General features: G+C 28.1%; 1 long non-coding RNA gene across 1 annotated transcript in view; it reads left to right on the top strand.

Moving 5' to 3' along the window:
* Positions 1-18,107, top strand: part of LOC129615439 (uncharacterized) — a 68,383-nt gene that overhangs the window by 32,087 nt on the left and 18,189 nt on the right. Inside the window, exon 2 of the long non-coding RNA XR_008697455.1 lies at positions 4,056-4,146. This is a non-coding gene — a long non-coding RNA (uncharacterized LOC129615439). The remainder of the gene's footprint in view (positions 1-4,055; positions 4,147-18,107) is intronic.

Below are 18,107 nucleotides of genomic sequence, written 5' to 3'. Positions count from 1 at the left end.
TTTTATTTATCAACATTTTTTTTTTTGCTTATAGCCTTTGGAACTGTTATACATATAACAATATAACAGTTCCAAACCGTATATAATAACTTTTTAGCTACTATTTCATTCATTTATAATTTCCCTAAAGTCTCTGACTCTATTTTGACTTTTTTCTATATATAGAATAAATACGTGTGCCACAAACATACATATATATTAATTTTTTTACTATAATTGTATATAACAATTGGTTTTCTATTATTTATTACAAATGAAGAGTATATTACTCATATATTATGGTCATGTACCAACTACCAATCTAGAAAGAATATTTTGTAAAACTAAGTTCAAATATAAGCACTTCTTCCCTTTCCTGTAAATTATGGTATATATGTGTGGGTAATATTTTTTTATTGTGCAAGAAATTAACCTTAAGTCACCGTACCGAATCTGAATATATTACGAGTACAATGCATTTTAAGATTTATATATACATGCAGAAATTAACATGAGGGGCTCGTAATTGATAGCATATATACCCGGTATATATATGGTATATATACGATGGTACCAAACACAATGTATATATAGCCGGTATATATATGGTATATATACGATATATATGGGATATATATACGGTATATACGGTATATATACATTATAATCATGGTATATATGGGATATATATACGGTATATACGGTATATATACATTATAATCATGGTATATATGGGATATATATACGGTATATACGATATATATACGGTATATATATGGTATATATACGGTATATATGGGATATATGGCGTATGCATTAGTATTATTTAAATTTAAAAGTCATCCAGTTTTCTTAACACCCATATTAACGATTGTGTTTCTTGTTTTTTTATTTTGAATCCCTTTTATACATCTTCTTTCTTCTTCCTCAAATTTTCCTTCCGTCTTCCTATATATATTATGTTTTCCAAATTTAGAATTTCTGATTTTTTGTTCTATTGCTGTTGCTCCTTTTAGTTCCTATCATTTCAATACATTTCTCGAATGTATTTAACAGGAAATATAATACTATAAATTTTAAACAAAAAATCATCAAAATAATAATAACAAAAAAAATTAAGGTAGAAAAAAATATTTACCTGCTTTTTTTACCTGCTGATTTTTTTTAATGATTTTTTTTTATTTTATTTTTTATTATAAAAAAAGTATTAAATGAAATATTCACCCTATGGAACTTAAACAACAACAGCAGTTTATACAAGAAGGTTATATTTCATTATAAGAATATTTTTTTTATATACTATAAAAATTAAATGTATCCTTCTTATACTGCACAAGTATATACGTATATATACACAAATATATGATGTTATTTATACCCATATATTTTGTTTTATATATTTTCAATATAACGTAAATCTCGATTTTTCTCTTTACTTTATTAATGTGTCCTGTCAGGAATGAACAAAAAAAAATAAAATATTTGTATAATTGTATGTATGTATATATATGTATTGTATACACTCACACATCATAATATTCAAATATATAGTAATATATAAAACTGTAAAGTCCTTTCTCATATTATCCTGTGAAGTCAATTGTAAATTTCGAATATTTTTTCTTCTTTATTTTATTTTATTTTTTTCTTTATCTTTAGAAAATTTATTTCCTATGCAAATTGTTTCGTTATTTTTTTTCTGTTTTCATTCTGTTTTTTTTTTTTTGGAAGTTTGTTATTAGAGATCGGACCATATTAAAGTGTTGTTAAATTAATATTTTTGTTACAATAAGTGATCTAAAATCACGAATCAAATTCTTCACAATTCGAATTGCAACATTATCATGTGCTCATGGATTTTTGCTTATATTCGTCCAGTATTTGAACTGTGCAAAGTTGTTTGATTATACTTTTGATTATTAATCTTTAGATTTGAAAAAATTTAGTCAGGAATAGGTTGAATTCAATATATACCATTAAAATAACAATGTGTTGAGAATTTGCGATGAATTCCGTGTTGAACATATTTATTTAATTAAAAATAATATTGCGGAAAAAGCTAACTTTCCGGATGTTTTAACAACCCTCCGAAATATTATGATCCAGAAGAGTTTCATCATAAGAAAGTTTGTGGAAATGATTACCAGTTTCGTGGCAAAACATTGGCCAGTTAATTGGAATACGAGAAGAAATTGATTATTTGAAATAATGAATATATGGGAAGGCAGAGTAAATCACAAGAATTCCCTATGGATTATGCAGAGCTGATCTGCAAGAGAAGATTTTCAATATTGGTTGATCGTTTCGTTTCGGTACTTAATTACGTACTTTCGGGTTTGTGTTCCAACATAACGGTATACCAATAAAATTCTCAACTTTAACCGAAATGAAATTTAATATTTTTTTCATCTCTTTTGCATTCTAGATAAAATTTTGTATAATTTACACATCTGTATTCAATACACAAATACTCTTACATATACAATTTTTTTTTAGTAAAATTATTAACTTTTCTTTCCGTTCAATACATTAATTTAACAAAATATATTGAAAAGTGTAAAAATATACACAAACACACACTCATACATAGATCGATTTTTGTTTTGAAAATTAAATTTCACCTGAAGGATATTCAGGTTTATAGAATGAATGAAAATTGATTTATTGTGTCACAATTGCCAAAAAGAGAAAAAAAAAGGACATCCAACTTAAAGCACAACCAATATACCAAGCACCATATATAATATACACAATATATAAGTAGATTGAATGTAAAAGTAGAGGAAAATTCCTAAATTGATCCCACCTATTGATGAGGAAAAGTTTATATTTTTGCTTAATTTACTTTTGATAATTTCTTTTCGCTGTTTTTTTTTTTCAATGTTTTCTTTTCTCATTTTTTTACTTTAATTTTGAACAAAGGATATTCATAAAGGATATTAGAAATTTGTTGTGAACTGATGGAAAATAAGAAACAACAAAAAGGAAAGAAAGCGGAAATGAAGCAATATTGTTTTTCAAAAAAAAAAAAAAAAAAAAATTTGCATAATTCAATTTGAAATCAAAAGAATGGTCGCTTTTCTTTCTTTTTTTTTTGTATTATGCCCTTATGGAAAATAATTTAAATTATATTGTATTATTATATAATTTCTACTTAAGGGGTTTTCATTTTTAAAGATGTTTCCTTCTATTATATTGTAAGAGAGAGAGGAGAGGAAGCATTTGATTTTGGATTAAGAGAAGATTAATGAATTAATACGGTCGTATCCTTTAATATTGAAGTTTAAATTATTTTAAATATAAGAAAATATGTTAAAAAGGAGCTTATACAGATTTGAAAGGAAGAAATGTGTTCCGGATTTGGACTGACGCTTTTATATTCTCTTTCTGAATGCGCTGCTGCGTACAGTTATTTAGACTCTTAAGTATAAATAAAATCTCTGTAACTTAAGCAGTAATCCCAACAGATTTCGAAATATCAAGGTGTAAATTGATTTTTTTCTTGTAAAATTTAAATTCGAAGCCTTAGAGTTCAAAGTTTGTTTCATAAATATCTCCTGATTACAATCGATTTTCTCAACCAGAACAGGATGTTTATAATTTTATATGAGCTCTGGGATGGGAAAAGAGCGTTCTCATTTGCAAAATGCTTGCCAATTTCATGAAATATGCTTCAGATGTGCATATTCCCATTAAAAATTGTCATTTTTATTTTCAAACTCTAACGAAAAAAATAACATTAACTTTAATTAATAATGTAGAGTAAATAACAAAATAAAGTTTTGAACAAATTTTGTATATCATCATCAAAATAAATATTTTCTTTTCGTATAACTTAAACCAATTACTTGCTAATAAAATATCTAAACTTGAAAATAACAAAAATTTTTTTATTAAATTTAATTTTGTTTAATAAAACTTGTGTTATTTATTTCATTTTCACTTTAAAAATTCTTTTTACTGTTCTTCAGTCGTTTCTCTGATATCTCTAATTTAATTGTCAGAAATTGAATAACAAAAAATAAAAATCTAATTAATTTTATAATAATTAAAATTTGTTTATTTACATTTTGCAGATATAGAAAAGAACAACAACAACAGCAAGATGCAATTCTCATTCTAAAAAAGTTTTCTAATTTAATTCGCTAAAATCATTTTATACATCAGGTACGTTTATTTTTTCAACTGTTATACTAATATATACAACTTGTTATACTAATATATACACAACTATTTACAAGTAATGTTAACAACCAAAATAAGTATACGTAAATAAAAGTACGTTAAATTTTGCAAAAATATTTTTTCTACCTGTTTTATACCTTTACATTTACATATATGTTTAGGTATAACATTATTCGTTTGAAAAGTCAAAAATAGAAGTCAAATATTTTATATTTACCGAATAAAAAATTGTTCACTTTTAATATTACAAAAAAAAAAAAAAAATGAAAACTTTTACATTTTAAATTTATACTTGCATTTTAAATAAAATGGAGGAAAAACTTTTACAAATATACAACAATTGGCAACATAAATGACGCCAAAGTTATCATAAAAATTATCTACGAAATATTACGTAAAATTTTTTATTTTATTATACTAAAGTATATAACGCTAACTCAAGTAAATAGCATTTATAATGTGAAAATGTTATTGTGATATTTGTGTATAACGCATGCATGACATAACACAAGCAAAACAACAACGAGGACAATTTAAATAAAACAAAGAAAATTAAATTATAAAAGTTATGCTTTTCATTTCAAAAATAATTTACACATAAAGAAAAGAGAGCATTAACTCAGTTTTACTGACTGAGCTACTGATTCTCTTACATAGAACACAGAAAAACAAAAACAGAAAAAACAAAATTGTTATATGAAGTATAAAAGTACATGAAATTATGCGAGTACATTAGTGTCGAAACAGTAATTACAAGTACTAATGTAGAGTTGTTACCATTATTATTGTGTGTTTTTTTGTTTATTTTTTAAATTATTTATAATGATAGGAAATTGCAGCGCATCATATGAAAAAATTTAATTTTTGTCACAAAATTTAATTTTTAAAGTTTTACTTAACTTTAGTTTATTTTTGGGTATTTTGTTGGAACATAAATTTATGGTAAGTATTTGTAGACAATTGCCCGGACTTTTCAATCGCACAAAAAATTTATGTCTTCCTTGGAACTCCTTTAGGGGTGGGAATTGGCCACACTTGATTGTCTAGATCGGAGGATATAAGTGGCTGAGCTCACTGAATACTGCCTGCCGATTGTCGGTTTGAAAAGGCTAGGCATGTCGGAGGGCAGGGTTTATCGTATCTGTCTGGAAAAGGACGGAACGATGGAGTACTTACTGTATGAATACGCGGCGGTGGCTTGCATACAGCTGAGATTCTTCGGAAGGGGTTTTATGATGTTTAAATGAAGTCTCGTTATACAACAATTTGTCAGGGGTCTAGATATATTACTAATGTAGGCGGGGATGGGAATCACAAAAGATCGTATAAGTTGACATGAGAATAGCCTAAGAGCCTTAATTTTCCGGTGGAAAAAAAATATTTGTAAAATTGTGAAAAGATAAAATTCGGTAAGGTAAGATTCATCAAAGCGGATTCTAGTATAGGTAATAGAATTACAGTGGAGTACAATGCAACAGTTCCGGCCTCCCACAATCTCTGGACAATCAAAATCATTCGCCGTCTGCACCTTGACTTAAATTTAGGATGCCTTGTAATTTTCGGCCTCATATACATGAGCAAAATTTCAATACCCTGCACGAATACAATACCCAGAGACTACGTCCGCATGTAGTCATTAGGCCCCGGATATGATGCTTTATCATTTGGTGCTAAAATGTATATAAATGTTAAAAAACTCATTCAATAGAAAAGACCGATAATAATATTTTTCTCGATATTTTTTATTTAAAACAATTTCAAAACTTGGAATTTTTGATATTTAAAAATTAAAAAATTTTTCAGTCAAGTCAAGTAAGCAAAATTTTCTTTATTGAGATTTTTTGTTTTAGTTGCTTGTTTGTTTCATAACTATAGGTACGTGCCAAATTTAATTTTATATTTTGAAAGTGTGAAACTTAAGTGTTTAAGTTTTAGTATGCAAAAAGTTTTAAAAAGAATCTTAGAATAGAAACAACTTAACTTTATTGCCAAAGAATTTTTTACATTTTCTTCGATTTTTGTATGATTTTTTACAATTTGTGCCATTTGTATCTTTTAGTTTTTTTTAAGTAGGTACATTTTAAAATATAAAGACGTGCTTTAAATACGAAGTTTAGGTAATGTATTTATGAGTGTGCAAATATAGTAAATGCTGTATAAATAAGAGAATTTGTAATAAGAAAACTGATAATATTGAAAAAGGTAGATATACGAAATTGGAAATAATAAGTTTAAAATGAATTTCATGTATAATATTTAAAAACTTTTCAAAAAGGAATCGAATTTAGATTAGAAACAAGTTTGGTGGAAGAATTGTTTTCTTATAAAACATTTAAAAAATCATTTCTGTTCTATATTTTGGAAATATTCTTACAATATTTTTGTAAAAAGTAAAACCGCTGGAGCACGCCGAAAGAAACACCTTCGCATGACAACACCCATTCGTACCTCGACCGTGTAGGCCGCATTCCGCCACGAACAGGCAGGCGAGCCTATACCAGCTTGGTTTTAATTTGAGCCGAATGAAGCGCCAACAAAACAGCGCCCTGCTGTCCAAAAACACATAGATGGTACAGTTTTTATACCCCCTTTCTAAATTAACTCTCAGACAGATTTCTCTTGCATGTATTTCTGCTTCGAACACCGTGCAATACGTGTCAAGGGTCGCATATACGGCCCTTGCGGGCGGACACCATATATACCCGAACCTACACCCGACTCCGTTTTGGACCTGTTTGCACACCGCACGCTCTAACTCGACTCAAGTATTGGGCCACCCCGATCCCACGTCCATCGATCGAAAAGCAGAACCCTGTACTTGCGGACGAAGTTGTACCGCGGCAGGCAGGCATCCGACATGGTTATTCTTAGAATCGGATCGCTCTCACCGAAGTCTCTGTGAGTCCTGTGGGCCATCTTTCTCCTTGTCCTCGCCAGAAAGAAGTTGGTAAGTCACTAGCCGAGTTTCCTTCATTATATGAAAGTGTAGTGGTGGCAACCCAATCATCACCTCCAACGCAACGGTAGGAGCCGTCCGCATTGCCCCGGTCACTCCCAGCCGCCCAGTCTCTGCAGCCTTTCCAGCTTGGCCCGCACACCCGCTTGCTCTGCCTTACGGCACCATACAATCGACGCGTAGGTGACGATGGGCCTAGCAAGGGCCGTATATAGTCACAGTGCTATCCTGGGACTGACCCCCCAGGTTCCACAGATGAAGCTCCTACACGTCCATAAGGCCGCCGTAGCCCTCCCGATATGGGTATTCCAGGAGAGGCGACCATCCAGGGTTACCCTCAGATACTTCACCTTCCTAGAGTAACTAATACGTTCACGAAACAGAATTGGCTCGTTAATTTATCCCTGCTTCTGGTGAAGGCAACCAAAGTGCTCTTGATGAGATTTATATTTAACTAAACGCCTTCTCACCACCTTTCCACAACACGTAAATTTTGCTGTAGAAGATCAGAAATAGTGCTCCCAAAATTGCCCCGTATGACGAAGGCCACATCATCGGCGTAACCCCAGACACGTGCCGCGGTAGTAGCACTTTTCATCTCCACGTAGTGGAGAAGAAAAGTGTATCGTCAGCTATGGTGGACTTAATAATCCTATTCTGTAGCATCCGATTGACCCATCTGCTCGTCGTCGCATCAATCCCTCGTTTGTGCAACGTTTTTCAACTCATAAATGACATGATATGGAGTGTTGTCAAAAGCTCCCTCTATATAAGGGAAGGAGCTTTCCCTTCTAATATCTGCGAGCTTCCTCTGGGGACATACCATCCCTGATGTATGCTGCTATACGGCGCTTAGATGTACCAGAGAAACATTGTTTTTTCCCCTGATATCCAAAAACTGATGACTAACTCTAGTTACTGATATCAAGCATGGTTAGATCGCTGCAGACCGCATTACATGTCATCTGAGTCAATTAGAACGTCAATAGCGTCGAACTATTTTGTGAGAATAAAGTTCGCATATATTCAGATACCATATAAACCTAATAGAGGACCAAACTCGATTTTAGATCAGGCAGCGTAACCCACACTTGAACCAAGGTTTTGTGAAGCTTTTTTTCATTTTTATTTATCATTCATTTCAATCGTAAAGCTTCTACATTGCTACAGGATATTTAGAAGTAGGTAAAAATTCCTGGATTCAACGGCTCCTCACTCCATGACGGCGTCACTTCTCAACCTCCTCTTTCCTTCGACTCCTCTCTCCCACGCGGCTCACCAACTTTCGGAAATTTTTTTCTCAAACTTTTCAAATATAAGTTTAATTTATTCTTGTATTCGTGTTCTCTTTTATTGCTATTTTGTTGTTTTTTTTTATTTTATTGTCATTTTCATTATGGAAAAAAATTAAAATGAGCACAGAGAAAATAATAAAAAATCTATACAAATATTCAGGTATATGTATGTATGTATCTATATAACATGGTATTTATTCAAAATCAAAATAATAAGAGCAACACAATACTGAAATGAAAATTATTTACTTAAAAGTACTCTAATGATTTTTATGGTTCGAGATCCATACAAGAGAAAAAAAACATTAAAATATGCTTTTTAACTTTTCTAATTTATTTGAGCTTTAATATTTGCAAGGGAACTTGGGTGGTTTTAACAATCAGTTTTTCATTTTATTTTTTTGGTAAGCGGGTGGTAAAATAAAATATAATAAAAATTTTTCTCTCAATGTTACGAGTATTAATATTTTTTGTTGTTTTCTCTTTAACTGTTAACTTTAATAATAATTTTAACTTACTATAACTTGGTTGCTTGTTCGCTTGCTTGTACTGAGTACTTTTGTTGCTACAATATTTTTTAACAACTTCCTAAGAACATCAGTCATGGGAATTGTTTTTAATACACAATCTAATGTAAGAAATGCATAGGTGTGTTTATTTTACCTGCTATATATGGTACGAACCACTATAATATATTTGTATGTAATGAAAATAAAAGAAAAATAAAATACAACATTTACAGTCACTTAAATTTTATATTTGCTGGGGAAGTTTTTGTTGTTTTTTTGCTGTTCATTTTATTTTTCGTGTTTTTCTCAAGATTTATTAATGTGGCAAACATTAAAAAAAAATGTAAAATTTAAATTTACAAAAAAGAGAATTAAAATGGCAAGCAAGATGAAAAAAACACGAAATATGCATAATTCGAAGGATGTATTGATGGCAAGAAATAATTCTTATGTACGCTGTAGGTGTACACTCATTTCTTATTAGAGAAAATCTAAAGTTACAGTTTGGTGTCGTTTTGTAAAAAAAATTTATAATATTTTCATTTATACACCTATATCAACATACATACCCATAGATTACGTTAATATTCTAAAATAGGGCAAATGAAAAAAGTCGTCGTATGTTTCTGTTTTTAAGAGCATATCACTTGATAAAGTACTTGTCATAAAATGGTACACATTTGTGGATTAAAAACAAAAAGAGAAAAAAAAAGAAAAATTTTACAATTTCAATGCTTCTTGATTTTTTCTTATACATATTTATTTTTTTATACCCCATACACCATCCTTTTAAAAATATTACAATTTTTAAGAAAATAATGTAGATATGCGGCGGTAACTGATATCATTATATAAATTAGATATAATGTGTGGCAGCACCGTGGAACAAATTTATGTATAGCGCTTGCATAAATTCTAAATTTATACACACAAATTTACATAGGTACATTTAAATTATTTCAATTTTTGTAAAATTGTAACGGAGTGTAAAATAAATTGTAACATTAATATTTTATGTAAAAATTAAAATGTTTTTAAACTTATTATTTTTTTTATTTAAATGAAGAAAGTAATTTATGAAAATCTTGTTGTTAATGTAGAATTTTTGTTCAAGTAATATAAATGACAATTTTATATTATAATTGTATGAAATTTCAGGCAATAACCCTATTAAAAAACTTGTTCTTTTATGGAGACCGAAAAAACCACTCAGATATCAACATGGATTTCACATACATGCGTTCTGTGATATGGGTTCGAATATAATATTTATTTATCAATATAAGTTGATTATTCTATATCAATCTATAGATTTTGAGATAGAATTGCCGCTTTTGTTAATTACTAGCCCGTCAAGGTATAAGAAAAGGGAAATATTCCAGACTTGCTCTAAATCGCCATTATAGACTTGGTTAAATCACCCTGCGCCACTCGCCTGGTCTGACTGGATAATACAAAAGTCAAAGCTACCAAAAAGCTACTCTCTTGTTCACAAAAATCTCCTTCCTGGCAGTTTCACAGCTCTGTTCATTACAAATTTCTCAGGCTTAAATACATTACTGTAATTTGCCCGTCTGTTAGCTATAATATGCAATCTTAAATGCTAACAATACTTAAATACTAATATGTTCTTAGTTTAGTTCAACTAAATGTCTTAGAACCATCAATGAAAACGATGAATTTTTCGGTTTACCAGGGCCTAACTCAAAATTTATGCTTTTTTAGAATTTTGATGATTTTAGCCTCCGAAAAGCCAAATACTTCTGATATCCTGCTTTTTAAAAGTCATATCGGAATAAATCCGTTTGAGCTATATTCTTCACTTCCACGTCCCTACTAGATAAGTCATAATTCCTATGTGTTTTCATATTATATATTTTATGTAATAGTTAAAATTATTCAGCAACTTACTTCCTTTAAATCATTACTTTGTGAAATATTTTCGAAAAAGTGCTATTTAAATTTGACAATTTTGTTTCAATGTAAATATTTTTAGAATTTTTTTTGCCAAAAACCTCCCTGCCAGCAAAATCCAAACAAAACCCTAAATGTACATCAATTCATACCCAAATATAAACATCATATTTTTATGTAAACATGTAAATTTTTTTTTTTCTGGTCCCATTTTTTATCAGCACATTATACACACAAGAAACCTCTATATTAATTTAATAATAAAATACAATAAACAAAAAAAAAAAACAAAGTGTCAAACCTTTAAAATAATAATAAAGATAGACAAAAACAAGAGAAATTAAGTTATTTTATTAACAAAATATACGAAAAATTGGGTTTGTACATACAAAATTTATGTAGGACACAAAAATCGAAAGACCAAAAGGTAAATAATTTTCCAACAATATCACCATATTCAACACCCAAAAAAACCCTTAATAAAAATTGATAAATTTTAAATAATCAGAAGAACAGCGTAAAAAAATAATAATCAAAAAAAAAACCCAAAATTAAAACAAATCAAATGACCGAGATCCCTCTAATATACACATAATTAATGAATAATCAGATTAACCACAACCGTCAAAGATATTAATTTGGAGAGCCAAACAAAAACAGACCAAAAAAAAATAAAATGAAATAAAGGAAATTTATTGAGAGATAGATTTAGAGTTCTATACAACTGGTATAAATACGAACCAGAACAGAAATAAAAAGAAGGATACCCATTTAGACAATCCCTAGTTTCCTTTCTAATACTTATATACGAAACACAATAGAAATCTGGGTCACATTTTATGATAATTTTTTCTACGTTGTTATTTTCCGAGGGGTTTTTAATTTTTTTTTTTCTTTCATTTTAAAACCACAATTTTTTTTTGTCATGGCGTGAATTATTTTGTTTTATAATATGTAGGAAAACTCATAAAAAAAATCTAAGGTCGAAAATATTTTATTTTTTTTCCCCCGTTCATGTGTATTCTATCTATATACTTTATTCAAAATCAAGATTCTCATTATTATTATTTTTTTTTCTGTCTCTTTGTTAGCCTTTTTTATTTGAATAAAAATTTTTAGAAAAGGACTAACGGAAAATGAATAAAATTATGGCTATAATTTTATTTAATAGTATCAATATATACACACGTACGAAGTACACGGAAAGAAATATTGAAGCAAAATTATTGGGGGAATTGTGCTTTAAATGTCATGATGACAGTAGAATATATCCAATCATATTATGCGATTGTATGGATAGAATGATGTTCAGTCAATAAACTAAGGTCAAATTATTGATCTGTTCCACTATGTTTTCAAAAATTTAAACTGACACTAAGTAAAACAAATAGAACAATAATGCAGCAAAGACATAATATTAAGAATTATAAAATGCATATCAGGGCATTTAAAAACCAAACCAAGTTAACTTTAAGAACCAGTTAATTCTTTGGTTTTTTCCTTGTTTAAATCAACCAATTTTGTAATATGGTGACATTAACAGCTGCTTTTTATTCGCAAACTATACACAAATGAAGTTGCCTCAATACTTCAGACTAAAATTTGTATTAGTATCTTAAGCATAATGCCTCAACAGTGTTAAAATAAATTTTTTTTTAAAAATTTCTCTCAGTGTTCATGAAAATTCCGAAAAAAGTATACTTCTTTAAAAATAACCAAAATATAAGCCTTAAAATAAAAAAAATTCGATTACATATTCAAAGAGAATGTATAAAAATAACCAAAAAAAAAACAGGAATTCATTATGTCCTTTTACATACAAAAATAATTACCAAAGGATTCACAAAAAAAACGAAAAAGAAAGTATAGAGATAAAATTAAAAATGTGATGTGAAAAGTCGGCAAACCAACATTGAGTCGTGTCCATTTCAAATATTAATAATAAAATAAAAATTTGTTCAAATAACATTTAAGAGTGCCCGGCTCGTAAACCAGAATGAGAAATCATACAGCCAGTACTAGAATTCATACAGCCGTCTAAGGCTCAACCCGCCAAAACTAAGAACTTTTTTTAACTGAGGAATTCAAATTAAGTATAAGATACAGACCGGGTTAAGTTCGCCAGAATTAAGCCGCGGTAATGCTAAACTTTTCTTAAACATAAAATTCGATTTCGATATTTTAATTCAAAACACCAGGACACCAATTAAACAGCCACAAATCAGTCAAAATTTATAATCGTACCATCAACAAATTATAAACTTTTGTCAAAAACAAAATGTTTGTCGAGTTTATAAACCCAAACCAAATAATTTTATTTTATTTTATTCTTTTTTTTTTATGATACTGTAAAATAAAAACCCCAAATGGGGAACTGAGGAGGAACAAAACAAAAAAAATGAAAATTAGTTGGTTTTTAATATAATTCGTGATGTTTGGAACGATTTTGGATCAAATCACGATAGAATTTATTGTACCTACACACCTACATATATAAAGCGCTTGTATGTGATATAAGCCCACATATCAGATCATATTATGTATGTATATATATATTCATGAATGGTAATATATACCAAATACATACACACAATAAAAGAAAATAAAAAAAATAATGAAATCATGCTGATTTTACTTTTAATATAACGAAGAATAATAAAAAGCCAAGGTTATTGTACTTTTATGAAGAGATTGATGAAAATGAAATTCATATTTTTTTTTTTTGTAATTTTTTTCCTTGTGTTCCTTTGTAATTTAAGCTTTTTATTTTTATTTTATTATTTTTTTTTATTTTTTATTAAAACGTTATTTCATTTATGAATTTTACGTCAAAAGCCATAAAATTATATGCAAAAGGATAAAGGAGTTAAATGAAAACAGAATGGAAAAAAAAAATTAATCGTCATAAAAAAATATTGCATATTTTTTTTTTTTTTAATTCTTATTTTTTAATGAATTCGGTTTTTTTTAAATTGTAATAATTTTTAGGGGAATTCTTAATAATTCAAATTTAGCTTAGACTAAAGAACAAAGAGCTATTTAAAGAAATATGCAAATACTTACAAAATTTAGTTGATTGTAATTGCATTTGTATGATAATGTTACCCTATAAAAATTACACATCCATTTTGTTTTATTACCACACATTTATGTAACCAGATAACAAAATTTCTTGTTTAAAACTTCATAACTTAAATCAACTAGTTTGAAGTAGTATAATAGTACAAGTTTGAACGTCACAATGGAACAAGTTTGAATGCTACGATGGAACAGGTTTGAATGGTACAATGGAACAAGTTTGAATGGCACAATGGAACAAGTTTAAATTACACAATTGAACAAATTTGAGTAACGTACCACACATTTATGTTTAAAATAAAATTTTTAGTTGACGTCTACAAGACTTAATATAAGCAAGTTCGAGCAAAACAAAAAAACAAGTTTGACAACGTGGCAATGGTTTGACAATAGAATAAGTTTAAACCCCAAATAGTCGAAATTTGAACAGAACAATGGAAAACATTTTGAATGGCGCTAATCATCAGATTCGAACTATACAATGAAACAATTTTTAGCGACACAACAAATTTAAATGGTAGCAATTCTAGGAATGCAAAGTAAGAAGCAATAGTAAGTAAATATGTTAGGTAGTAGGTGAGCGTAAAATGACGATTTTTTTTAAGCAGTCTTTATATAATAATCTAGTATATCGAAAAGGTTTCATTCTAAAAGAATTCATTGTATACACGTTGTTTCAGTAAGATTTCAGTGAAGAGAATAGGTATGATAAAATGTAGCATGATATCTGTTTTTTTCGTTTAGGGACAAAGTCCTTGTTATATGACCATTAGCTAGAATAATGTGGACTGGCTTAAACTGAAATTTGTTGATAGTATCCATTACTTTTCGGCAGTTCAATTCAGAATTCAGTAAACGACATCTTGGAACGGCAAAATTATATTCAACTATTGGCTAATAGAGTTGGCCTAATATTGACTAACTATTTTCATTAGAATACGCCGAATACGTATAACAATTTGTCAAAGACATTCTTTCATATTTTATGATTAAAGTTATTTGTTTTTTACTCGACTGCATCTCTTTAATTAGAATTTTGGACAAAATATACAATATAAAATACAAACCAAATTTTATTAAAATTCAACATTATTTTAAGCAAAAAAAAAAAACAAATTCTAGCAAATTATTATAAAAACCAAGTTATTTGGTATACACAAAAAAATGGTGAAACTTTTTTAAAATAAATAAAAAAAGTTCTTTTACAAAATTTTAAAACAAAAAATTTTTCGAATTTTTTAAATTTTTAAATTTATCATTTCCAGAAGGCAAAAAAAAAAAAAAATTTCATCTCATTAAAAATTTAATTCAAAAACAAAAACTTTGAAAATATTTCAAATATTTTCCTATCCCAATATCACAATGGAATTTTCTCATTAATAAGCTCTTATACATACTTACATTAAATTTGTAATTGTAAAACTAGTTATAATATATAGGGTATGTATAGGGTATAGTTACTCATTTCATAATATCCTATTAAAAAAGGAGAGGAAACTTTATTGAATTTAATGAGAAATTGTGGTAACAATGTAGGATTTTGTATTTTTAAAATCTCACCATCAAACATTCAGATTTTACAAAAATAATAATTTTAAATTAAATTTGAATTGAAATTTTAAAATAAAAGAAAACATAAGTAAAGTGTCCTTACAGCAGAGTTAAAAATTCATAAAATTTTCAAAAGTTTTGAAGAAGGCTTCAGTTTTGTTCAAAATAATTGGTTATCTATGACTATATAGCTTCGGTAATAATCCAGAAACTTACGACTTTTCGAAATTATTCTAAATCATACCCTCTTTAACACCAATTTGATTTTGTTTCTGTTATACATTTCAAAATAAGTGGTCTTCAATCAATTGGATGAGATATGAATTAAAAAAAAGGATGACATACTCCTACAAATGAATTTATATTTTTGGTACTCAAAATATTCAAAAATAAATCTAAAAATAATTTCACCAAACCATTTGCTTTTTCTTGTTTTCCCTTTATTTAAATTAAAATTCTAATTAATAAAATATAATATTAAAATTTTTCAAAAAAACTTTTTGGATATTTTATTGAAATTTTGAAGAAGAAGAAGAAGAAGAAAAACCAAGCCACAAAACATGAAATTTACGCCTTTTTTATAACACAAAAAAAAATATTCCCCAAAAAACAACAAGAAAAAAAAAATAATCAGTTAAAACCCTTTTTTTCGTAAAAAGAAAAACCCGAACATAACCGAAACGAATCATTAATTATGAATGATTTATTCATAACTTTGATACGAATCGAAAAACAAAAACAACATTAACATTTTAAGGAACAACAATATTATTATAATAAATAATTATAACAGTGGTGAGAACTGATAAATCTTATATACATTATGTATAACAGTAGAAAGTAAAGGATTTTAAAGAATATTAGAACCTATTAGGTAGATACGAATATAAGAACGGTGTTGTTATTTTAATGAATAAATAAAATGAAGATTAAATATAAATAAAAGTACGGATAGGGTTGATTATAGACTTTTCAAAAACTTTTCAATTTATTATTTACATAGTCAAATCCATCCCTTCCAAATTACAATTCCTTTTGCTAATATACAGTGATTATAATATTTAAAAATGAAAAAATTTAAATAAAGTGAATTTTAAAGGTATATAAGAAGGAAAGAATAATTTAAATAGAAGTAAGCAGAAGGTGGTTAAAATTTAAAAATTCATTGGACAATCCACTAATAACGAATTGAATTTGATTAAATTTTGTGTTGTTTACATTCCTTTTGAATACTACTTGCTTTATAAATATGGGAAATCACAAATTTTAAAGGTTTAGATGAATCTTTATTGTGTCAATGCCTCAAGATGAAAAATTCGTCAGGGTATTTCCACTCTCCTACGGGTGAGAGCATTACATTCTCCCAAAGATCTGCTCAACTTCCACACAGAATTTGCAAATGACTTTATTTTGAAGGTCCAGCCTACTGAGATGACCCATAAGTTTGTAATGCCCCCATAAGACTCCGGTGAGAATTCTTCTTTGATTCTTGCTCAACCCAATAATCTCTTGTCATGATTTTCCAAAGACGACTTGACCTTATGCAGCTTCTGAAAGCATTTCCGACAAACAATATGAGAACGAGTGTGAAAATGCTAGTACACATCTCCGGCGCATGGATGGCTCCTTTTTCCCCCAGTCTTCCCTGTCGTTTACATATTTAAAGCATTTCTATAAACTCTTCAATTAACTTACAAATTAACTGTATTATATTAATTTTAAAAGGTTTCTAGAACGGTGTTCGATGACTTTTCCATGTTACAATATTAAAAGTAAGAAAAAATGGATTGGATTATTAAAGAGTATAGACCTGAATATATTTTTAGGTTACTTATTTAAAAAGAAAAAATGTAAATTATTAAAAAAACAGATTTCCATTAAATCTTTTTGAAATATTTAAAATTAAAATACATCACTTGAATATCTAAATATAAAATATCTATATGTACGTGCCATTATCATGGACTGAAGAAATAATTAATCAAAAGGAAAAACCAAAAAATAAATTTTCATGCCTTTGTTTTTTCCGTTTTTTTTTTGGTTATGCGATCCTCTTCATTTCTAATTTCTATTAAAAAGAAAAAATCTTAAAATTTTGGTTGTGGTAAATTGATTTACAAAAATGTGTTAATAATTTGTGGTTTAAAATCTAATAAAAGTGGGAATGAATAAGTGATTTGTGACGAATAAGATTTATTATAGCTATCTATTACATTTTCTTATATTTATAAATATTTCTATGTTGGAATTTATTAAATTTTTTGAGTAATGTTATTGACATTTTGAAACAAAAATTAATTAACTAATTATGAAAAATGGAAATTGGGTAGAGTTTTATTAGTTTATAATCACTAATCGTTAAAGTAAATTATTTTTATTATGATGAGCTGAATGACTCAATCGCGTTAAGAAATATTCATGAATACTATGTCATTTGTTGCGTTGAAAAACAGATATCAAGTATTCAAGTACATAGAACACTTGATAAACTTAAGTGATTTAGGCATTTATAATTTTTAAAATAAAATTTTGGATTTGGGATTCCATTTGTGCGGCCCATTCCCGTCTATGCACTGTAAATGTCTGCCATTTGGGACAACCTTGACGTTCTGCTTGAAGAGGGATCGAATCTTTGCTGGT

Source organism: Condylostylus longicornis, unplaced genomic scaffold, assembly GCF_029603195.1.
Source record: "Condylostylus longicornis isolate FDR11 unplaced genomic scaffold, ASM2960319v2 ptg000005l, whole genome shotgun sequence".
In the NCBI taxonomy this organism is placed as follows: Eukaryota; Metazoa; Arthropoda; class Insecta; order Diptera; family Dolichopodidae; genus Condylostylus; species Condylostylus longicornis.
This window is presented reverse-complemented; position numbering and strand designations above follow the sequence as displayed.